The 25,626-nt window shown below is 42.5% G+C and overlaps 1 pseudogene; it reads left to right on the top strand.

Moving 5' to 3' along the window:
- LOC114687901 overlaps positions 1-25,626 on the top strand; it is a 66,087-nt pseudogene that overhangs the window by 27,998 nt on the left and 12,463 nt on the right.

The raw sequence follows: 25,626 nt of genomic DNA, 5'->3' as shown, positions 1-25,626 counted from the left end.
GTTTACTGTGTCCCTGATGTGAGATTCCAAGTCTGAGATGCCCTTGTATAAAAATTCTTAGACCTTTATGTGGCACTAAAAACAACATCATTCCCTTTTACACACGCTTGAGTAAATTTCTGAAGGTCAGAAGCACATCGCCACCTGCCTGTTTGGCAACTGAAGTCTGTTCTTTAATATTCCAGTTATCAAATCTGTGAATTTATGTATGAGCGAGCACACCAGTATGACAAAATCATCCCCTGCTACCTTCATGACCCGCTGAGAGAGGTAAATAGAGGCTGCTTCACCCCGTCTGAGCCTCCCCCACTCCCACAGCTGTATTCACTTGGTTTTTGTTGAGTTTCTGGTGTAATTAAAATGTGGAGTTCCTGACGTCTGAGTATACACCTCGGTGATAGATACTGATAGTAACCAAATGTAGAATTAAACAGTGTGCTAGGGAAGCATGGAGGAGTGTGGCTCTGCAGGTAACAAGGGACTAGCACAAGCAGAGAAGTCTCAGGGAGAGTGGTGTGTAATCTGACTCTTGATGTCAGAGAAGCCACACAGAGGTGAGCTCTTATAGGAGGAATACATGTGGGAGTGTTCAGGGAGGAGCACACAGGGAGGAATACATGGGGGGAGGAAGCACAGGGAAGAGTACACGGGGAAGTGCACAGGGAGGAGCACACAGGGAGGAGTGCACAGGGAGGCATGCACAGGGGGAGTCCACAGGGAGGAGTGTTCAGGGAGGAGTGCACAGGGATGCATGCACAGGGAGGAGTGCACAGGGAGGAGTGCACAGGGAGGAGTGCATAGGGAGGAGTGTTTAGGGAGGAATAAACGGGGGAGAGTACACAGGGAGGAGTACATAGGGAGGAGTGCAGAGGGGGGAATGCAGAGGGAGGAGTGCATGGGAAGAAGTGCTCAGGGAGGCTTGCACAGGGGGGAATGTCCAGGGAGGACTGTTCAAGGAGGAACACACAGGGAGGAGTGCACAGGTGGGAGTTTTAGGGGAGGAATGCACAGGGAGGAGTGTTCAGTGAGCAGTGCACAGGGAGCAGTGTTCAGGGAAAGGTGCACAGGAGGAGTCCACAGGGAGGAGTGCATAGAGAGGAGTGCACAGGGAGGAGTCCACAGGGAGGAGTGCATAGAGAGGAGTGCACAGGGAGGAGTGCACAGGGAGGAGTCCACAGGGAGGAGTCCACAGGGAGGAGTGCACAGGGAGGAGTGTTCAGGGGGGAGTGGACATGAAAGTCCCAAAGCTGGGGAAGTTGCACATCTTCAGGGCACTGATGGAGATCCCATGGATGAAATGAGAATGAATACAGATGGAGCATCCTTGACAAGGGCAAGAGAGATCTGAGATGAAATTGGCAATGTGGACAGGTTGCCACAAACCAAAGTCCACATTCAGTTAGGTCATGGAGGGTTAAGAAATGGAGACCAGATGTAAGTGGAGTAGACTCAGAACTTGGAAGAGTCTACCTTATGGCTTATGTCTTATTCTTCCTCTTTAATGCCAGTTTCCATAAACTATCTCCAAATCCAAATAGTTCTTCACCTCCTAATAATAGATGTTTATTGCGCCTGGTACTGATAGCAACAGTCTCTGAATTCTGCTTGAGTGAAGGGCTGAATGCATGGTCTCATGCTCCACAGGAAGACATCTTCAATTACATCCACAACATCTCATCTATTCCTGGCCTTAGTGCTGTGGAGAAGTAGTCTGTGTGGCAGAAAACAATGCATCATACGGAGGTACTGACTCCAAATCCTTAAAGAATTTTTGACAGTTTCATGTTTTTAGCATTTTAGCATTTTCATGCCATTTCTCCTCTCATTCCCCTCCATCTGTCACTAGAACCCTCTTCTCAAGTCCCTGTCATACTTTTGCCTTAGTTAAGGTTCCTGTTGCTGTGAAGAGACACTGTGACCATGGCAACTCTTATAAAGAAAAATATTTAATTGTGGTGACTCGCTTATATTTCAGAGGTTCAGTCCATTATCATCATGGTGGGAAATGGTGGCATGCTGGAGTTGAGAGTCCTTACATCTTGATCAAAAGGCAACAGGAAGTGAACTGAGACACTGGGTGTGGCTTGAGCATATATGAGACCTCAAAGCCCACTTCCACAGTGACACACTTCCTGCAACAAGGCACACATACTCCAATAAAGCCACACCTCCTAATAGTGCCACTCCCCTTGGTGGCCATTTTCTTTCAAACCACTACAACTTTCACATGTGTGTGTGTGTGTGTGTGTGTGTGTGTGTGTGTGTGTGTGTGTGTGTGTGTGTATGACCCACTGAATGCCCAGGTATGGGTGAGAGGTTATTTACTGGAGCAACAACTATACTACTGAAGAAAATAACACCCCTCCCCCAGCTACCATTACTTGCCCATAGTCTCTAAGGGTGGGTTGGAGCCTCATGGGCCCTTCCTCTAGGATGAAATAGTGATGGGCTCAGTGTTGTACAGATGACCACAGCTGCAGTAAATTCATGAGTGCATTGGCTATGTCATGTCCAAAGTATGTTTTTTGCTGCATATCTCCCCTTCCTCTGGCTTTTAATTCTAGCCACCCCTGCTTCTGTGATGTTCGCTGAGCCTTGGAGGAGATGATATAGTTGTCCCATGCAGGACTGAGCACACAGGACTGAGCACACAGGATTGAGTACACCTCCACCACTTGTTCTCAGCCCTGTAGCCAGGTATGGGTTTCTGCATTAACCTCTGCCTGCTGCTGTAAGATTTACTAATGAGGGCTGTTCACCTCACTAACTTCCCTTGACCAACTGGAGCTGGTGCTGAAGTATGGGGCACATTCCTTACCTCTGATGGTGACGAGAGCTGGGACTGTTAAATCTTCTGAACTGTACCATTTGAATGGGTATTTTCCAGGTTAACTTTTGCTAAGTAGTGACAGATGTTATAGTTTTCCTCAGTTCTTGTACTTAGTTTTACTTTACATAATTCTTTATTGATTCTTTAGGAATTTCACATTGTGCACCCCAGTCCCTCTCATCTTCCAGTCCCTCCATACCTGTCCCTCCCCCTTGTAGCATGCACCCTCCCAAAAATTAATTTAAAAACAAAACAAAACAAACAAACTACCTTGCTCCTCCATCCTTCCAACACCTCTTCATCCATCCCAGTGGCATCGGGAGCTTTGGTGTGTCACTCAGGAGCTGCAGTATGTCACCAGTACACCCTTTTGTTCAATCAGTCCCACCCACAAAATGCTCAGTGGCTCATTGGTCTGGTTCAAGGCCTCTGGCACACTGTCATCATCTAATGCTCACCAAAACTTCTCTTGGATATCCTGCAGTTATCCTTATGCAGGACCAGTCCCTTCATGCACTCCAGCAGGACATAGATGGGGTAGATGTTAAGGTGGACAAACCCAAGGCCCAGGATATGGGTCTGGGTGGTAGCTGAGCTGGTCAGTCAAGGCCACTAGGACCACCCCCCTCAGCTCTCCATGCCCATGGTGAAGCGTGGGGCCATCTCTCCCAAGTACAGGTCGCAGCTCTCCTGCTGCAGTGTCTTGTGAGGGGCAGGACCAGCTATCCCAGTGACAGTGAGGGGCCAGCTTAGCACGAGTGGGGAGCGGGGCTTGGATATTTCAACACATGTGGTTCCTATTATTTCCTGTGGTAACATAGGCCATGGACATCATCACAGATGCCAGCTGCAGCAGGAACAGAGACCCAGACATGCCCTCGACAGCAGCTTGGGCCCAGATGTCACCATGGCCTCGGTGGCAGCACAATTCATCAAGTTCATTATGACCCTCAGACACCAACATGGTCTCACATGGATGTCCAGACCCAGTGCATCAGTTCTAAGAAGTTTCTGGTAGAGTCTTACAATCTTTTACGTATGAGATCATACTGTCTACAAATAGGAGTGAGTTGACTTTGGTGTTATTCCATGTTTTAACGGAAATGACTTCGAGTTTTTTTCTTCTTTAGTATAATGTGGCTGCATGCAACCTTTATTATGTGAAGGTATGTGTGTTGCAGGAATCTTAAAAGTTCTTATTAATAAAATCAAACCCAAGCCGAGTTATTGGGGTCCATGCTGGTAGATCAGAGAGACAGGACAAGCCACAGCTATCTCACCTCACCGGATCCTCAGCTGGTCTTGTCTCCTCAGACTGGTCTTGTCTCCTCAGGCTTCTGAGTCCTCATCCCAATGGCTTTCAGCTGAATTGCTGCTCGAAAGCCTGAAGCTTAACCAGCCACATGCTTAACCAGCCAAATGCTTAACCAGCCAAATGCCTAACCAGCCAAAATGCCGCTAGTTTCTGGTCCTCACGCCTTATATATCTTCCTGTTTTCTACCACCACTCCCTGGGATTAAAGGCTGGCTTTCTGGATTAAAGGCGTGTCACCATGCTTGGCTATTTCCAATGTGGCCTTGAACTCACAGAGATCCAGAGGGATTTCTATCTCTGGAATGCTAGGATTAAAGGTGTGAGTGCCACCATTTTCTAGCCTTTGTATCTAGTGGCTGTCTGTTCTCTGACCCCAGATAAATTTATTAGAATACACAATACCACCACATCTCCTCTCTTTTTGTCTAAAATTAAAAAAGCTTATAACTAATACAAGAAAAAACTATCCAATAAGTATATACAAATATATACAGCCAAAACTTACATTATGATGTCTAGTCCATTAACATGACAGATTCATATGAAAACTCCATTATATATATTAACAATGTCCAGTCTAGTAACATCTGATAAACTCAGACCAAAAAATTTTCATTACTTATCTTATTTAAAACAAGTAGTTCCTTTTTAAAAGTAGATTCCATAATTTCCCTTTTTATCTTATCATATCCATATTCTCTCTTTTTTCTTTTCATAATAGATTCATTAGTCTACTCTTGTCATTTTTATATCTTCCCTTTTTCTTCAGTGTAGATTCAATGATCTACCTATTTATCCTATTATTTCTTTATCTTTTTCCTCAGAGTAGATTCGATGATCTATCTCATATCTATATTCTCTTTTTCTTTTTGCTTTCCTGGGGTGAAGATATCTTTAGGGAATCTTGAAAAGAAAATTTTTGGGTTAATTGTCAAGTCCTGTATCATTTGTCCATTCTCTGCATAAAAGGAAAGTTCAGGGCTTGTTTCAAGTCCTTGTTCGAGTAGTCTGTCAGGCTGTATCATTTCAGCTAGTCCTCTCGAAATTGTCCTGACTAGTTTGTAGTCCAAAGTCGATTTTTCCATGGTGTTAATCGGCTTAATGGCTTTATCATAGTCCATGTGGAATCATCGTTGTAGGATCCTGTCATCTTTTTGAAGATTTCAAAGTCACTGTTAGGCATGGTCATGGTTTCCTGCAGACTTTTTTTTTTTTTTTTTTTTTTTTGCCTCCTCTGTGGTTTGGAGCAATCACAGTCTGATAAATGTCTGTCTCTCGGAACCATGAACGTTCTTCCCTAGAACAGAAAATCTTCACAACAATTTCTCCCCACCATTTGTCTTGCCAAACTTTTTCCAAACTGACCTTTGCTGATGCTTTCTTGTAACACGATGGTCCTGACAATTCTTCTCTGAACCAGAAGCAGTAAACCCTTCGTCCCAGGTAGCAGCATCACCGCAGTCACCAACATGATGAGAAGGAGCTGGCAACGTGGAGCAGTAGCCACTGCTTCCATGGTCCCACCACTGTTTGGGGCTCAGTCTGGGCCAAAGCTTCTCCCAAACCTCCTAGGCCGGCCTCAAACTCGGGATCCTCCTGCCTCTGCCTCCTTCAGCAAATCCTACCAGCGTGCGCCACCAACAAACCGGCTTGAGTGTAGCTTGGGCCTGGCTGGGGCTCACAAGGCCACAGGCAAACAGCTTTTTCATGAATTCGTAACACGAACGTTGGGCGCCAGATGTAGCATGAATCTTAAAAGTTCTTATTAATAAAATCAAACCCAAGCCGAGTTATTGGGGTCCATGCTGGTAGATCAGAGAGACAGGACAAGCCACAGCTATCTCACCTCACCGGATCCTCAGCTGGTCTTGTCTCCTCAGACTGGTCTTGTCTCCTCAGGCTTCTGAGTCCTCATCCCAATGGCTTTCAGCTGAATTGCTGCTCGAAAGCCTGAAGCTTAACCAGCCACATGCTTAACCAGCCAAATGCTTAACCAGCCAAATGCCTAACCAGCCAAAATGCCGCTAGTTTCTGGTCCTCACGCCTTATATATCTTCCTGTTTTCTACCACCACTCCCTGGGATTAAAGGCTGGCTTTCTGGGATTAAAGGCGTGTCACCATGCTTGGCTATTTCCAATGTGGCCTTGAACTCACAGAGATCCAGAGGGATTTCTATCTCTGGAATGCTAGGATTAAAGGTGTGAGTGCCACCATTTTCTAGCCTTTGTATCTAGTGGCTGTCTGTTCTCTGACCCCAGATAAATTTATTAGAATACACAATACCACCACATATGTGTTCTATTCTTTCTCACCCCAACGTTTTTATTATGGAGGGATGCTGTTGCATGTTGGTAAAACCCTTTTGCATGTATTTACATGATCTGCATTTTCTCTCCTTGAGTCTACCCATGTGGTGTATTGTGTGCATTGATTTGCACATGGTGAACCATCCTAGCACACCTGAGATCAAGCAAAGGATACAATTGATGGGGGTTAAAATGAATTTCCCACTATTTGAGGACTTTTGCATTTGTATTCCTCTGGGATATTGACTGTAGTACTAGTTGGTATTGTGTTTTGATTTATCTGGTGTTAATATTGGGGTAATGTTGTCTTTTACCATGAGTGTGGCACTGTCCTTCCTCTTCCTATTTTGTGAGATAGTTTGGGAGCATTGGTGCTGATCCCTGAAGGTATTGCAGACCCTCCCCCAGACATCCCTTCCAGGCTTGTGCTCTTTCAGTTGGAAGACTTGTTTTTGTTTCAATCTCTTGTTGGGTATAGATTTGTCTGACTTGTTTCTGTCTTCATAGTTTAATTTGATGGGTTGGACACATAGACATTTAGCCGTTTTTTTCTAGCTTTCTAGTTTATTGGAACAAAGTTTTTAGAGCATGCTCTCACAATTTTCAGTATTTCATTGATGTGTTGTAATGCCTCAATTTTTATCTTTAATTTTATTAATCTGGATCTTTTTCTTTCGGTTAGTTTTAACTGTGGGTTTGTCAATCTTGTGAAGAACCAACTTTGTGTTTCATTGATTCTTCATGTGTTCTTTTTGTTTTCATGACTTCCACCTGAATGTTTTCAAATGTTTTATTTATGTATGTACGTGATAGTATGTGCACATGTGTGTACAGAGTTCAAAGAGGGCATCAGATCCCTTGGAGCTGGAGTTACAGGCATTTGTGAGCTGCCCCATGTGCATCTTGGATCCAAACTCTGGTTCTCGTGATTAAGAAGTCTTAAACACTGAGTAGTCTCTCCAACCTCCTCTGTCCTAGCCTTACTGGTTTGGAATTTATTTTGTTCTTATTTTCTAATACACTGAAATGCATCATTATTTATTTGAGTGATCTCTGTTTTTAAATCTAGGTATTTATGGATGTAGGCATTTCTTTTAGAACTGCTTTCATTGTATCCAATTATATCTGGTATGTTGTGTTTTCATTTCCATTCAATTCTAGGAATTTTAAGTTCCCCTCATGATTACCTCTATGAACCATTCATCATTCATTGGTGTGCTGGTCAGTCTCTATGAGGATTTTTGTTGTTGTTGTTGTTGTTGTTTTTCCTGGAGTTCACTTTGGTATCAAGTTTTTGTATTAGCTCCTTGTGATCAGACAGAATACAAGAAATACAAATTGATGGATCCTGTTTGAGTCTAATATGCTAATCTGCATCTTTTCATTGGAGAATTGAAGCCATTAATGTTTATCAGTTGTTGAAAGGTATTCATTAATTTCTTTTATTTTGTTGCTTTTGTAATGTTTAAGACTTTTCTACTTTTTTGCCTGCCTGCTATTCTAGTATGCTTTATTCTTCTAAATGACTTCATTGATGTGTTTCCCTTTCTCTTTAGTATAAAGGATTCCTTCAGGTATCTTCTGTAGTGTGATCTGGGTGGTCATGAATTCATTTGGTTTACATCTAGCATTGGAAGTTTTTTCTTTGTTCTTTGTTCTGGTTAGGTCTCTGTTATTGTGCTAGAACACTGACCAGAAACAACGCAAGGAAGGAAAGTGTTCATTTGACTCAGGATAGTACATCACTGGGAGAAGCTAAGGCTGGAGTCTGGAGGAGGAACCAGAACAGAGAACATGGAGAAAGTTGCTTACTGACTGTCTTTGTCTGCTGCTTTGCTTAGGCAGCACAGGCCCATCTCCCCAGGGACAGCAGCACCCACAGTATTTTGGCCCTCCTGAATCAGTTGACAATTAGGGAAATGCCTCAAAGAAATGCCCAGGGAGCCATCTGACAGGCAGTTCCTCAGCTGAGTCCCTTCTTCCTAGGCATCTCAAATTGACAAGAAAGATTAGCTGTCATGAGCCCACTCACTCCTTGTCAACTTGACATACAAACCTAATCATGGTTAAATAATAACTTTCCTTTTTTTGGTTTTTATTCAGGATCTCATGTTAATATTAATACCACAATATAAAACACAACCCCATCAGTTTAAAAAAATCCAAATTCTCATTGAAAAAATTTAAAAATCTATTAATTGTGGGTACCTAGAAATCCAAAATAAATTACATACTTCTTAATCCAAGAAGGAAGAAGCAGGCCACAAATATAATCAGAGCAAAGTAAAACTCAGATCCAACAATGTAAAAATGCTTCCTGTCTGATACATCTGAAGAGATTTGCCCCTGGTCTTCTGAACTCTGATGGGCATGAGTAGCCCTACCTCTCCAGTTCTGCCATCCACAGTACACACAGCTTGTCTCCTCAGTTCAGGCCAGCTCCACCCCACAACTATCTCTGCTCTCAATGGTCACCCATGGTCTAGGCATCTCCAGTCTGCTGGAGTCTCCACTGCAGCTGAGGCTGTACCTTCAGCAACGGCCTCATGGCCTCTCTCTTCAGAAACTTACCTTGCCACATGGCACCAAGCCTCAGCTGCTCTCCAAAACCTCTTCAGTCCTGGACCTTCTGGCAACTGAGGCTGTCCCTTCAACCAATGGCAACCCCTGGCCTCTCATAGTGCCAGGCCTATGCTGCTCTCCATGACCCCTTCATTCCTTCAGACTAACACCATGTAAAAGATTCTTTGACATTGCTGAATTCAACTTCCAGCTTGAGCTTCAACCTTGGCTCCCTGGACCTCGTCTTCTGTGTTCTGACCCTGAGGAGATATTTCCCAGAAGATTTCATCACAGTGATGCCGGTCTCAATCATTGTTTGAGTAAAGCAAAGGTTTCCCTTCATTGATTCTTAATTCAAAATACCACACAAGTGGCTTGGATAGTCTTTGAGGGGGTCTCACACTTCCCTCTGGAGCTTCACAAGGCAGGCCTCCATCACTGGTGCCGCTTTCAGCCTACTTGTCTTCCAGCTCCCACAGAACAGCCCATTCAGCTGAGCACTTAAGGGCTTTTCCAGCCCCAAGTTCCCAAATCCTTCATCTTCCTCAAATAAAATATCAGGCTCATCAGAGCAACAACCCACTCTCCAGTGCCAGCATCTGCTCAGTTATTTCTAACACTGGGCTAAAACACTGATTAGAGGATGAGAGATGGCTCAGAGGTTAAGAGCACTGGCTAATCTTTCATAGGTCCTGAATTCAATTCCCAGCAACCACATGGTGGCTGACAAACATCTGTAATGAGATCTGGGCTCTCCTTTGGCATACAGGTGTACATGGTGTACATGAAGGCAGAACACTGTGTATATAATAAATAAAATAAAAACAAAACTAAAGAACCAGCTTAGGGGAAGAAACATTCATTTGGCTTACAGGTCACAGTCCATCCTTGAGGGAAAGCAAGGCAGTAATTGAACCAGAGTCCACACAGTAACACTGTTCACCATCTTCCCCTGGCTTGCTCAGCTGCCTTTCTTAGACAGCCCAGGCCCACCTCCACTGGATGGTACCTTCCACGGTGGGCTGGGCCCTCCTGCATCAATCAGCAATTAAGAAAATAGCCCCATAGACATGTCCATAGGACAAGCTGATAAAGACAATTCAGATGAGGCTTCCTCTTCCCAGGTGTGTCAAATTGATAATCAAGATTCGTATTTGGTTGTGAAGGTAGGCTTTTCTGGAAGTACTGATGGAGGTTGGCAGTTACTATTTCAGAACGTGGAACACACAATTCCTTGCCCTTAAATTTTAGTGTTTCTGTTGAGAAGTCTGCTGCATTCTGATGGCTTTGTCTATATGACTTGTACTCATCTCTTGCTATTTCCAGTATTCTTTCTTTTTCAGGATGCTATAATGTGATTTGATGAAGTCTTTTTCTGGTCATGCCTGTTTGGCATTCTGAATATTTCCTGCATGGAGATGGCTACCTTTGTCCCTTGATTTCAGAAAACTCACTATGATTGAAAATTTTTTTAAGATTTCTTTTATGTATATGAACATTTTGATTGCATGTATGTGTGTGTCCCATGTGTATCCCTGGTTTTCACAGAGGTCAGAAGAAGGCATCAGATCCCTGGAAATGGAGTTACATGTGGTTGTGAACCACCATGTGGTACTGGGAACTGAATCCAGCCCTCTGCAAAAGCAACAAGTGTTGTTAACTGCTGAATCATTTCTCTAGTGTCCCCTGATAGAATTTTTTTCCCTGCTATAACTTTAGTGACTGTATTCTCCCCACTTCCATATGCATGCATGTGTGCACACACACACATTTATGAGGTCCAGAAGTCCATCTTGTGTGTTTTCCTCAGTCTTCCACCTTGTGTTTTTGAGGCAGGGTCTTTCATTGAACCCCAAACTTTTCAGTGGGCTAGACTAGAAGACCAGTGAGCTGCAAGGATCTGTGCTTGTCCCATGTTCCGGGTTATAGAAGCATCTGCTGCACCTGGCTTTGCTAGGCATCCAAAATCAGTTCTTGTGTTCCAGCTTATACCAACGATTTGTCTACATGGCAGATACTTTATTGATTGATCTATCTCCTCTGCCTTGTATATATTTTCTGTGTCCTTAGTTTTCTTTTTCTTTTGTGTGTATGATGTATAACTTTGTTCTTGTAATGTGTCCTGGAGATCTTCCATGTTCTATTCCTACTTTGTTGTTTTATTTTCATTCCTGTCTGAATGTTTGAAGTCACCCCCCACCACCCCTTTCTCAGGCCCTGAGATTGTCTGCTACTTGATCTGTTTGTGAGGTGCTCTACTGAGTCTTGATTTGTTGAGCTCTTCATTTCTAAAATTCTGATTAGATCTTTTTCAGTATTCCTTACCACTGGTGAATTACTCATTCCTATCCATTGCCATCTTCCTTGTTTCATTTAGACTTTAACTTGTAATGCTTTTTAATTTTATTTATTTTATGTGTGTTGGCGTTTGCCTACATGAGTGTCTGTGTAAGAGTGTCAGACCTTGGAGTTACAGACAGTTGTGAGCTTCCATGTGGTTGCTGGGAATTGAACCCTTGTCCTCTGGAAGAGCAGTCAGTGCTCTCAACCTTCGAGCCATCTTTCCAGCCCTTGTATTGCTTTTTAATTCACTCAAGACTTTGTGTTCTTTGATTTCATTGAACATTCTTATGATCATTCTTTTGAGATCTTTGTTGTTTTGTCTTCTTCACTCTCAGTGGAATCCATTATTGTGGAATTAGTATACCATGCTGTTCTACACATGGCCTTTGCATTTATCTATGTAGTATGGCTATGTTGGGCCAAAGTGTTCCCACAGAGAAAGGCACAAATTGAAAAGCAGTGTTCTGATTGCTTTCTGCTCCTGTGATAAACATCACAACCAAAGCAACTTGGAGAGGAAAGGGCTCATTTCATCTCACACGTCCAGATCATAGTCCATGACTGAGGGAAGGCAGGGTAGGAGTATAAGGCAAGAACTAATCAGAGACCATGGAGGAGTGCTGCTTACTGGCTGGCTGGCTCTGGTTCATGCTGAGCTTGCTCGCTGCCTTCCTTCCTTTTTTCCCTTCTTTTTTGGATTTTATTTCTACTTATTTTCTGTGTGCGTTCAGTGCCTGAGGAGGCCAAAACACAGTGTCACATCCTTTGGGGTTGGACTTACTGTGAGTTGCCTGTCCTGTGGGTGCTTGGAATTAAAACCTGGTCCTTTGGAAGAGCAGCCAGTGCTCTTAACTGTTGAGCCATCTCTTCAGCCCTTCAAACAGCTTTCTTAGACAGCCCAGACCCACCTGTCTAGGGACCATACCACCAACAATGGACTGGATTCTCCAGTCATCAATCAAGAAAATGCCCCACAGACAAGCCCACAGATCAGTCTGATCTAGGCAGTTCTTTAGTTGAGATTTCCTCTTCCCAGGGGTCTCCAGTTTGTGTTAAATTGACAACAAAAACTAAGCAGTTCAAGCAGAGTGATGAGCGAATCCCAGAAAAGAGAGTTTCAAAGCGAAAGTGTAGCCAAAAGGGTCAAGGGAGTTCAAGGAGATAACATATGGAATTCTTAAATTTGACAGGTGTGGATCCTAGAAAATGGGTAATTGACAAGGGTTAATATATTAGTCTTGCCACAACTCATGTTGGTTTCCACAGATACTCCTGGTTTATAAACTCACCCTGCACTAAAGGTGAAGCTAGGATTATAACTAAAGAAGGCATGAGAGTCTATAGGGAGCTTGGGGAGACTGTACTCTTCTGCCCATCCCAGCTCCCATGGCCAGAATCCAGAATTTCCTAAAGCATCCACTGTTTACAAATGAACTGTTAAAAATTAACCCAAATTCTGATTTACAGTATGGGATCATTCTAACTTTGCTAATTGGTAAGGTGACCCCTAAATTAAGGCACAAAGCAGTGTCTCTTGTAGTACACTGTGGAAGGTCATGACAGTATTGAGCCTTGTGTATACCAGTAGCTCACTAAATTTACCATTAGAAAAAAACCCTTTTCTGTTGACTGCAGGAACTTGTGTCCCTGAAGCCCTGTAAAGCTGCTGAGCTGGTTGCTACTCACTTTTCTGGACAGATTGAAATAGTCATTGGACAGCTTTAGGTAAGGACTGTGAGCATATGATGGAAAAGGGCATCTTTGTCTGAGGGCTTCTGATTATAGTTATTGCCTAGATTCATAGTTGCCAGTTAATAGTAATTTTATGATGTGCTATGTGTGGCATGTGTGTGGTGTGTAATATGTGTGTTTTGTGTGCTGTGTATGCATTGTGGGTGTGGGAGTAGCTGTGTATTAATCTTTCGGTATTGAAATAAAGGAGTGCATTTTTTGATAACAAATACTGATATTAAAGAAGCATCTTTGAAGCTCTAACCTACACTAGTCTAGAAATCATAACCAGTAGAAGATCCTCCCATTTTCTTCAGCCATAGGACCCACAACCCTATTATATTGATGGTTCATTTTACTTATGCACTTTGCCATCTTCAAGCTGAACCAGTAGTGAGTTTCTCAAGGAGTAGCTTCTCTAGATGTGGCTGCATCCATGGAGAATGCTGAGGAGCTCTGTGTTGCATGAGAACCTGCTCTTGTTCAGTGTTTACTAACACAGTGCCAGTATTGAGTTAGCTTATTACCATGATGATAAAGAGAGAGCTAGGCAGTAGGACAGCATGGTGGGGCATGAAGTACCACCCACAGTCCTCCAATGCAGCAGCAGTGGTCCGGAATAACTGCAGAAAGGCAAAATGAAAGCTTGAGCAAGCTGGGAGTGATGGGAGACAAAGGTGGGATTCATTCATTTCAGCCCCACTCTGGAGCACTCAGTGGTAGACTTCCAGGAGCATAGATGCACTCATGTGACTGTAGTGTAATGCTGTGGAGCTGTGCTACAAATACACCCAAGGGACCATGGAATGAAAGAAAGGATGGGGAGGGGTGAGGAAACAGCTCCCAGAGCTGCCATAACGAGGACAGGATTCTGATTTACAGAATTGGGAAAGGCTTTCTTGATAAGAAGGGCTCTGGTGTGGAAAGATGGAAAGGCACAATGCAGCTCTTGTGTTCAGAGGCTGGACTAGTCTGTAGGAAACATGAGGTAGAAGGCGTGGTGGGGGAAGCAGCTTCAGTGCAGTGAGAAGCAGTGTTTTAGAAGGAGTGAATTATGATGATAGAGCCCAGAAAATATAATGGGGCCTGCGCTGATTGTAATTTTAAGAAATTTGTATTTCTCTTGTGTTGGAGGACTACCAGTGGTCTAAGCAAAGGCTGGTATCATTAGATCTACTTTATAGAAAATTAACTGTGGCAAGAGCACACATGGAGCAATTAGCACCTGAAAGACAGTGGGCCAGGCAGAAAGGTGGTAACTAGGACAAAGTCAGTGGCAGTGAAAGATATGGATTCCAGATGCATTTGTGCACTTAGAAAGGAGCTCAATATAGTGGGAAAATTTTCAATTGTTCCAAGGTTACCCCATAATAGGTCTACTACCTAGCTCAGAGATCTACCCATTAATTCAATCAGTGCTGATGCTGTGGCCAGAAACTTCAAATACAGAGGAGGACATACAAAAGTTGTGGGAATGAGGGAAACATGGGTGTGATTTCTGCTCACAAGGACGAAGATGAACCAAATGGCAGTTACAGAATAGTTGGGCTACAGTGATGCTGGAGTCAATGAAAGGACTCACAGCCAGGGTGTGGTGGTAATAACTGGGCTGGAATGGTGCTGGAGCCCAGGGAAGGACCCATGGCCAGACTGTGGCCATAATAACTGGACTGGAATGATGCTGGAGCCCAGGGAAGGACCCATGGCTGGGCTGTGGTGGTAATAACTGAGCTGGAATGATACTGGAGCCCAGGGAAGGGCACATGGCCAGGCTGTGGGGGCGGCAAATCTTCTGTTCACGCCACTCAAGCCCAGAGCTTCTCTCCTCCTTAAAAAGCACATCTGCTAAGTCTTGCTTGTTCTGGTGCTTTTGGACTGTCTTTAAAAATGTAAAATTAACAATGACAAGATCCCACCCAATCCCCACCCATAGGAAGACACAGAGAGGACTGTTGAGTGAATATCATTCAGCAGTCAAATAAATAAAAGCTGGGTAAAAGAAAAAGGCAACTGTTTGATTGTGGTTTGTTTGCTGAGTCCTACGCAGTTCTTTTTTTAAAAAAAACTGTATTTTACTGCCAAGTTCTAAGGATCATATAAACCCCACACAGACATTATGTAGTTCCTTTACTTTTAATGCAATTTGCTTCTGAAGAATAGTCCCTAGGACTCTAGAAGTGAAAAATTAGCCAGAATATTAAGTTATAACCAGAAAGAAGTCATGTAAAATAAAATAAAACATTATAGAGAAGACAGGATATGAAGACTGATGGAGACTAGTGACTATATATGAGTCAGTATTTTTAAAAACTAGTGTATATTTCTATCCTTACATATACACATGAATAAATGTGTGTGTGTGTGTGTGTGTGTGTGTGTGTGTGTCTTTCCAGTGCGAGATCAAACCTTAGGTCTTGTGCATGCTAGACATAGATTCTATCATATTTAAAATTATATTCTTTTCACTTTGGATGCATGTTACAGAAGAAATTTGAATACACAGAAAAAAATTAAAAACTTATTTTTGCTTAGGCTTCAGAACTGTGAAACTATATTTATGTGGTATAAGAAGTTTAATCTCATTTAATTATCTCTACTCTACGACAAAGGCAGGGGATGTACAGCTGGGGTTTGGAGGTGATGATAGTAGCCACAGAATAGTTTCATTTTGTTTTCACATAAGGAAAATGAACACTGAGTCACATAGATAGCTAATGAATATTAGAAATAGAACCCAGATTTTCTGGTGTACTAATGGCTAACTCTTTGAAGTTGTGGTTGATTTGTTACAGAGATGATGAGTGGGTTTTGGAAGTCATTGTTAATTTGGACCTTAAATATTCCCCCAAGTCTCCCCACCATTAATTGTCTCGCAGCAGGCCCTGTGAGAGGCAGAGGGCAGGCGAGCCAGGTTGAGACTATCTCTACAGCCCACGTCCACTGTCAAAAGCAAGGTCTGAGCACTGGCCACTTGAGTCCCTTGTGTTGGGACAAACTTGCTTGTGAAGGGTCTTCATTTGAGGTAGTGGAGTGTGTGTGCTTCTACACTCAAGTGACAGTGACTGGAGCCTGTGAGAGCCTGTAACACTGAGGTAGGCACAAGGCTCCATGGCAGCAGTGTCTGCACATTGAAGGGGCTGTCTAAAGCGTCTCACAGTTTTGGAAATTCAGTATTTAATTGTACTTTTTAATTTTCTATTCAGAACCAGGTTTTCAAATTTTTGAGGAGTCTTCTTGACCCAAGGTATGTTAATAAACTTTGACTTTCATAATACACACATGGAAAGTTGGAAAGAAAGAAACTGGAGTTAAGACACTGACCCTTGGCATTCAAACAGTAAATGAGGTCTTTATTTTTAATATAAGAAGGAGTGATTATAACACAGAAATCTGAAAGCAGATGTGAGATAGTACTTTCCTTGCCATTTGAATGTAAGCATATATGATGAGTTTTCACTGGTGGAAATAAATAGTGAAGCCCTACATGTAGACTGTCCATTCGGGAAAGATCCTTTCTATCCTAGATTTTCGCCTAGTCCTTATTCTGTGGTGTATATGGGGGTAAACATCTAGTTCCCAGCCCATCCGTCAATTTATTTACTCTCACTTGATATGTTTAGTTTATATTAACTTCCTGGTAGTGTAGGAAGGGCAGTTCAAATGTAATTTTCAGTTACTGCTTAAAAAATAATCAAACCACAATGAGACAAACCTCAGGAGTTTGGAATTAGCAATAGATATGTGAGTAAATCAGGTCAACATGTAAAATCCTGAAGTTAGATTGTGACTGGGTGGAATGTGCTGGGAGTTGAGCATTATGACAGGTTCCTCTGAACAGCTGCCTTTAGTTGTTGTGTGCTGGACTGCATCATGTACTGGAGTACAAAAAGTATTGTGCCCCATGACTCTCTTCCTCCCCTCTCATTATCCTCTGGTCCTGGGACAGTTTTGCTGCTACACTCTTCTCACCCCTACATACATGATTTATGCAGCTGTCTTAATCCAGCACCCAGGAATAAGAGAAAAACATGCAATATTTGTCTTTGAGACTTCATTTGCTTAATATGATGCTCTCCAGTTGCATCCATTTTCCTGAAAATGACGTGATGTGACTTGTTCTTTGTGCTAAAAAAATAGTAGTGTGTATATAAACCAGCTTCCTTGTCCATTCCTCTGTGGATTGACACCTGGATTGGTTCTGTCACAGAGCTGTTGTGAATACGCTACAATAAACATTAGTGTGAAGTGTCTCTAATGTGTTGACTTGGAGCTGGGTCACATGGTGTCTGAGATAGAGTTCTACTGCTCTGATGCCAAAAAGCAAGTTGGAGAGAAATGGGTATATTTGGCTTACACTTCCATATTGCTGTTCATCACTGAAGGAAGTCAGGACAGGAACTCAAGCAGGGCAGGAACCTGGAGGCAGGAGCTGATGCAGAGGCCATGGAGCAGTGATGCTTACTGGCCTGCACAGCCTACTTTCTTAAAGAACCCAGAACCACCTGCACAAGGATAATACTACTCACATTGAGCTTCCCCCCCCCCATCACCTAATTAAGAAAATGCCGTACAGGCTTGCCTATAGCCTGACCTTATGGAGGCATTTTCTCAGTTGAGGCTCTTTCCTCTCAGATGATTTTAGTTTGTATCAGGGTGACATAAAACTTTCCAGCACACATTAAGGGTATTTTTAGTGCTTATGTGGCAGGATTAGTTTCTACTCCCCTAGTACTGTGTAAGGCTTCTCTTATATCCTCATCCTTATCAGCATTGGCTGTTTCTTGCCGTCCCAATGATTGCCCTTCTAGCCAGGACAAAGCAGAAGCTCAATTTAACTTCTATTTACATTTCTGTTTCCATATATTTATTGGCTATTTGTTTTTCATTTTGAAATCTTTGTACATTCTACATATGGTTCATCTGTCAGATGTATAGCTAGCAGAGATCTCCCTTTCTATAGGCTGTCTCCTTACTCAATTTGCTGTTTGTTTTGCTGTGCAAAAGGTTTTTTAATTTCAGGAAGTCTGTTTATCTGTTTTGGTGCTGTTTCCAAGTGACTGGAGTCCAATTCAGAAAGGGCTAGCTTACACTGACATCTCAAGTGTTTTTTCCTCCTCTTTCCATTGCCGCCCTTAGTCAGCTTTGGCACTAAGGTCCTTTGGAGTTGGTTTTTATACAAGGTGAATGAAAAGGATCTAGTTTCATTCTTCTACATCCAGATTTCCAGCATCATTTGTTGATAGGTGTCTTTGCTGCAATGTGTATTTTTGATGCATTTATCAAAGATTAGGGGCTGTGGCTGTGTAGGCTTATATGTAGACCCTCCCCCATTCTGTGCATTTTTTCTGTTTACAGCAGCACCATGATGTATTTGCTACAGTGCTAATACAGTGTGATACTGAACATGGTGAGAGCACCCTCATAGTTCTTTTCTCTCCAGAGTTTGTCTTCTTGATTATAGCCTTTCTTACTTGTATAAGGTGGGATCTCAAAGTAGTTTTAATCTGCATTTCTCCAGTGGTTAAGAATGTTGAAGACTTTTTAGAATGCTTGTTACCTATTTATAGTTCTTTTGAGAACCATTTAGTTCATTGGCCCACTTACTGATTGGCAGTTTGCTTTTTTTATTTTTTGCAGTTTTAAAAGTATACATTCCAAGTACTAATCCTGTCTGATATATAGCTGGGAAAGGTTTTCTCCTGTCTCTAGGCTGCTTTTTCACTCCACTGATGGTTTCTTTTGCTTTTTGATGTCATGTGGAAAATTCTTGGCTGTGCTGTGTATCAAGATGTTTTCTCTATATTTTCTTGCTTCGGTGCCATTGTTTTGGGTTTAAAATGAAGTTCTTTGATACGCTTTGAACTGGTTTTATTAGGGTGAGAGATAAGGATCAGTTTCGGTTTTCTGCAGGGGAGATTCATTTTTGCCAGCACCATTTGGTAAATGGGAAGGCTTTTCTCCAGTGTATGTTTCTTGACACCTTTGTCAAAAATGAAGTGTGCATACCTGTGCAGGTTTGTTTCTGGACCCCTCGTGTGTTCTGTTGGTCCACATGTCTGTTTTCCTGCCAGTGCCTGTGTGTGACACTATAGTTCTGCATCATAGTTAGAAGTCGAATACTGTAGGATCTTAACAGTGCTCCTTCTGCTTAGGATTGCTTTGGGTATCCACAGTCTTTTGTGTTTCCATATGAATTTTAGGGTTTCTTTTGGTTCCAGAGGTCAGTGGAATTTTGATGGAATTACATTCAATCTGCCGTGCTTTTTCCAATATAGTAATTTTTATAACATTAGTTCTATCACATCCAAAAGGTGGAAGGTATATTATTAATCTTTTCTCTTTTGGTTAGCTTGACTAAAAGTTTGTTGATTTTTGTCTGTCTTTGTGCCAGACCCCACTTTAGTCAGGCCCCACTTTTACCATCAGGGTACTCTTGAGCAGGGAGAAGTGGGAAATATCAGATAGAAAGAGATATCTGGATGATGAGAGGAAAGACAGAAAACATAGGATAGACTCTGGAGGGCTGAGTCAAAGCCCACCAGCCCAGAACTTTATTCAAAAGGGCTTTTTATAACAATGCCAAGGGTCAAGGCAAAAAGACCTCCCTTTTGCTAGATATAGCCAAAAGTAGACCCTTCCAAACACCTGGTACCCAAGCCCATGGCCCAATCATCCTCTTATGCAGTCCTGCTGGTTACATCCACTAGGAAACCTCTGTGGGCTCCAACATGTCTTTAAAAAAAAAACAACATTTGGGCAGTGGTGGCTCATGCCTTTGATTCCAGCACTCGGGAGGCAGAGGCAGGTGGCTCTCTGTGAATTTAAGCCCAACCTGGTCTATAAAGCGAGTTCCAGGAAAGACACAAAGCTACACAGAGAAACCCTGTCTCAAAAAAGGGGGTAAAAAAACAACGACCAACTCTGTTTCATTGATTCTTTGTCCTTTTATCCACACTTACATTTCATAGCGCCTTAATGTGCATCATTAAGTTATTTGAGATCTCTCTTGTTATGAACTTCCTTGTGAGCAATACATTCTTTTAAAAATATTCTTTAATGATTTCATATATGCATACAATGTGTTTTTGTCATATCTATTCTGTCTAAATCCTTCCAGACATTCTCTACCATGTACCCCTTCCTACCTCACATTCCCTCCTGTTTTTCTTTTTCATTTTTCTTTTGTAAATGCTGAGTCCCAATTAATACTGCCTCCATGTGCATGGATGCCAGGCCAGCCATCCACTGGAACATGGAAAACACATCAGGTTCCATACCTTTGGAGAGAACTGATTCTCCTTCCACCATCAGCCATCAGCTCCTCCTCTGGGAGTGGGGTCTCATAAGCTTGTCCCCATCCATGTTGAAATGTTGATTGGCTAGATCATGTGCAAATTTCACTCAGTCAGTCAGAGCTGCCCTGAGATCCTGAGTGCAGCAGTCCTATCATGTCTGGAAGACAGTCTTTGCCTCCGTCTTTCCCTGACCTCTCTGGCTTTGCGATCCTTATTCTCTTCTCTGAGAGTTTTCCTGAGCTGTTGGGTATGGTGTATTTGGCAGCCATTCATTCTCTGCTGTTTGATCAGTTGTGAGCCTCTGTATTCACCACCATCCAAACCAAAAAAGCTCCTCTGCTAAGGGTCAAGAGCTGCCCTCGTCTATGGCCACAAACAAGTATTTAGAAGGCAGTTTGATGCTATGTCCATTAGCACAATAGTTTCTCCTGTAGGGCCTATGAAGTCAGCTACAGGCAGCTGGCCAGTCATGAGCTCCCTTTGGTGCAATACGGATTAAATCCACTCTAAAAGCAGATGATTACCCTGTAACCACTACTGTACCTATAAGCATTATTTTACCATGATGGTCAGTCATTATTGTAGCTCCAAAAATTCAGTTTTGGGTAAGACCATTTATGCCTTCTCTTCCCAGTGGTCTGCATAGCACCTTGTGGTACTGTGAAAACTAGCCAGCAGGGAAGCTTCCAGGTCAGTACCAGCTTGATTTCTCACTGTGAGTCAGTGTGTGCTAGCAGTCTTCAGAAGACTGATAGGGTTTTCTGGATATTTTTCCAAGTGCCTCTCGACCTCAAATGTGAGAAGCCAACAGTCTGGCCTGGTTTCATTCGTGTAGGTTTGGAGGCAGTTCCCCTCTGCTGTTTGCAGGTTCTCTGGGATAAACTGGAAATTTAATTCAGAGAAAGGACATGGAAAAAAGGACATCACACCATGGAGGCCAGTGACAGTAGTGTGGTTAATCACATGCTAAATGCCATATAGAAAAATACATACACCGTTCAAAGTAAGAAAGGAGAGAATGAGAAATGCAGACAGTTTTTAGGGAGATACTAAGTTATTGGGGAATTCAGTGGGGTTCAAGAATGTATAATGATCTCAGTCACATTTTGGTCTTTAGAGTGGATGGTAGTTTATTATAGAGCCAAGTGGGACAACAGTGTGTGACAAGCATCTGTCTAGTCTGTTGACGACTGCAACGTCTCTTCCTCTGAGGAGTTCAGCTAATGAGGACTTGGGATGGGCCTGAAGGAATTGTTTCCTCCTTAGTAGACCTCAGGAAAGGGTGCACTAGCCATGGTGGGTATCAGCACTTCAGAGGATCTGCCTTTGGCGGGTGTTCTCAGAGGCCCACCATGGTGCCTGCTGACTAACCTACAGATTTACTAGAATCTGTTGGCACTAGGAAATCTGAAGTACAAAACTAGGGAAATGCAGAAATGCCAGGAACAAAAGTGCTTCACAGATAGGCAGATCAGCCCCTCCCTTCAGCTCTCTGGAAGCCAAGTCTACAATGTTTTTGCCTTTGTTTCTTCCTTTTCTGTTTTTAAGAAAACAATTAAAAAACTTCCAGGCCTCCCATTTCTCCATGCAAACACCTATCTATACAAGAATTCTGGAGGGCAGGGAAAATAAAACATTTTGAGAGATGAGGGTTGCTTGCTTTTTTGTATATATCACAATAGAATAGCCTTTGTCCCAAGTTAATTGGATCCATATATATATCTTATGCATATTTGACTTAACACTATTTTGAGCTGTTTTTAATTCGTGTATTCTATAAACAGCACTTTTTTTGGTTTTTCAAGACAGAGTTTTTCTGTGTAGCCCTGGCTGTCTGTCTTGAAATTCACTCTGTAGAATAGGCTGGCCTCAAACTCACAGAGATCCTCCTGCCTCTGCCTCTGGAATGCTGGGATTAAAAGTGTGCACCACCACACCCAGCTGCATACAGTATTTTTAAAAGAATTCATTATCTAGCTGAATTTTTAGGTCTTTTTTTCTTTACTCAAATCCTTTAAGTTATCTTTATTATATAATAACTTTGTCTAGACTTAAATGACCCACAGAGATACTAGTGTCACATGGTGTCTGTTCCTAGAAAGATTCAATAGTTCGAGGGATTAGCCCTCCACAAACAGGTACTTTTCTGCATAGAGGCATCCACTTGGGAGAGACAGGATCTGCATTCTCTTCCATTTCTCTCCTCTGCCAACTGCTCCTCAGGGCCTGCTGACCACCAGTCCCTGCAGGATCCTGGCAGACTGGCATGTGTACAGAGGGCACACTTGATGGATGCCACAAAAGGACACTGGTGGCCTTTGTGAGAACATGAGCTATGTAGAATCTAGAGAATGTGCAAGTGAGTTTAAATTCAAAGCTCTTCCACAGTGTGATTTTCCTTTGAATGTTGATTTGGCTTTTGTTAACAATATCTTGGAGGGCTCTGAAGTATATAATAGGGCTTTTCTTGAGGGAAAACTCACACATCAAATGGCATGCTGTATTTTTAAGTCTTCAAACAAGATAAAGCAAAAACTGAACATTAGTAACTTTGCCAAGAAGCAAAATATAGATTTATGGATATGGTTTTGGGTTGTCACTAAATCTGTCAGTATTTCTGTGGACATCTTTGAAGGACATATTAAGATACCAAGTCTCAATGTTGAAATGGGGGCATCTCAAAATTAAAGATTAGAACATGATAGATGCTCTTGAACTTTTCCATATAAAAATACAACCCTCTTGAATGAGTTCCCAGTGGGAAATATGTTTGTCAGCGTGGTCAGCCTTGTCAGCCTTGTCTCCCCTTGGCTAGAATATTGCCCGAAGTCCATATTCAACATTTTAAATTGTAGTATCATCTCCTTGCCTCTCTCTCCTCATTCTCCCCACCATATGTGTAACCTACACACTTTTATTTCTTCATTCAGTATTTACAGGGATATTGCTGTGGTTACTATTTTTCTAGCTCAGACCTTTCCCTCACTTTATTTCTTAGCAAATGGCTTTATCAACTCATTAAATCATTTAGTAATTTTAGCTGAAGTCTGCTGAGCTTGATAATTAGCATGGGATATCAGCTGGAGAGGACAACAAAGCCCTGCCATCGAAGAACCCCCTTTCTACTGGAAGGCCCAGGCTGATGTGCAGGCAGTTATCGTGGGCTTCGTCAGATCTTCAGAGATGATCTAGTTTCACTTTCTGACTCACTGCCATTCCATCTTCTTAATTATACTGCACAGAATCAGACAGTCCTTAGAATCTACAAAACCAGCCATGATGGTATCTATGTGTAGTGTGGGCTACTTTAGGGGCCAGGGCCAGAGGCTCACTTGAGCCCACAAATTTGAGACCAGCCTGGGCAACCTGGTAAGAGACCATATCAAAATAAGCAGTTGAAATCTACAAACTACACTCTCCCATGTCCCTTAAGTATGAGATGCTTATGTACACACCCTCATTCCCTCATCACACCTGTTTCCACCTCAGTGAGCAAAGCATGCACTTGTCACCCTCCTTTCTTATACTTCTTTTTGTTCCCATTATCCACAGCAAAATCCAGCTTTTGTTGAGCAGACTTGGCCCATCTGTCCAGCTTCACAGGCTTTCTTCCTCCTGTTCCTGCTGTCTCTTTACCTCTGAGCAGTACTGGGCAGTTCAGAGGGTACACCACCATATGCATCCCTCCCTTTGTGTGTCTGTGTCCTCCTCCTTCCACACTGCTGTCTTGAGCACAACTCACCTTTGTGTAGGGCAAGGCTATAAAGCAGCACAGATGCTTTGATTTGATTCTGTTTTAGAGACTATTTAAGGAATGATTGATAGAATGGTAACCATCTTAGCGTCGTAATAGAAAAAGCTATTCTAAGAAGGAAATAGGGAAGATAGCCAGTTAAACACTTGTGAGTCTAATTGAATCCAAATCAGCAAGTGTGACAACATGAATGAAGAAAAGAGGCTGAGAAGGCCTTTTTTTAGGAAGACTGACATGCTCACCTGCTTTGATGGCCCAGGACTAGCTGTGGGATTTCTAACATGGAATGCGTATTGTTGTTGTTTGTTTTTGTTTTACTCTAGCCAAAATGCTTTTGGTTGTTTTTGCTCTTTTGGGGGACCACCACTCAGCTCCCAAATAAATCACACATGGAGTCTCATTCTTACTTTTAGATGACTAACCTTAGCTTGGCTTGTTTCTAGCCAGTTTTTCTTAAATTTTAAATTATCCCATCTGTCTTTGGCCTTGGGGCCTTCATCTTTCTCTATACCTCTATACCTTTTCTATCCTTCTTACTCCTTGTCTGGATGTTTGGCTGGCTGGTTGGGTAGCTGGCCCCTGCAGTCCCCCCCTCCTTTGGCTACTTTTTCTGCCTTCCAGATTTCTCCTTCCTTTTATTCTCTCTGTCTGCTAACCCTGCCTGCCCTTTCTCCTGCCTTGCTATTGGCCATCCAGCTCTTTGTTAGCCTATCAGGTGTTTTAAATAGACACAACCACAGATTCACAGAGTTAAACAAATACAACATAAACTAAAGTAAAGCTAAAACTTCAGCCTTAAGGACTTGTGAAGCAAGTTAATCTGAGAGAAAGCTACGGAAAAAAAACAAGTTTACAGTTGTGTGTAAAAGTTTACATTGAGTGAAACAGCTGAGTTCTCAATCCAAGTATAAAAAGTACTCATTGGTTTGCCACCACATCTAAGGATTGGTGAGGGGGTACAAAGAGTTTTCAAGCAGACAGATTTGGTTAGCCTAGTGACCCCAACTTGTTAAAGCAAGTACTGAAGGAGGTTGTGAAACCTTTTCACAAAGCCATGGAACAATCTAGGCTGGCCTGCTCACATACAGTTTTAGAGTGCAGAGAGGGAGTAGACCAGCCCTTTCCATTGCCAGTCCTATCATGGAGAATGATTCCCAACAAGTAAGTTTGTTAAGCATATAGCAAGGAAGAGTAAAAGAATATCATCAAATTGGCACTTAAATCATCCTGTAGAAATCAGCTAAAAGCTTGTACTAAATCATTCAGGCAAGTCAGACCAGGAACTCAAGGCAGGAACCTAGAGGCAGGAATTGAAGCAATGGCCATGAGGCTTGCTGCTTAACAACTTGGCATCATGGCTTTCTCAGCTTGCTATTAAAAATTATTATAAAATTTAATTTCTTAATGTTTTTAATTGAAAGAGAATTTCATTACTTCTCTATCCCTTTTCTCCCTTGAACCACTCTCTTGCTGGTCCCTCACTCTCAAG

The sequence above is a fragment of the Peromyscus leucopus genome, chromosome 23 (genome assembly GCF_004664715.2).
Source record: "Peromyscus leucopus breed LL Stock chromosome 23, UCI_PerLeu_2.1, whole genome shotgun sequence".
NCBI classification, from domain to species: Eukaryota; Metazoa; Chordata; class Mammalia; order Rodentia; family Cricetidae; genus Peromyscus; species Peromyscus leucopus.
Note: the sequence above shows the minus strand (reverse complement) of the source record. Positions and strands in the feature narration are given on the sequence as shown.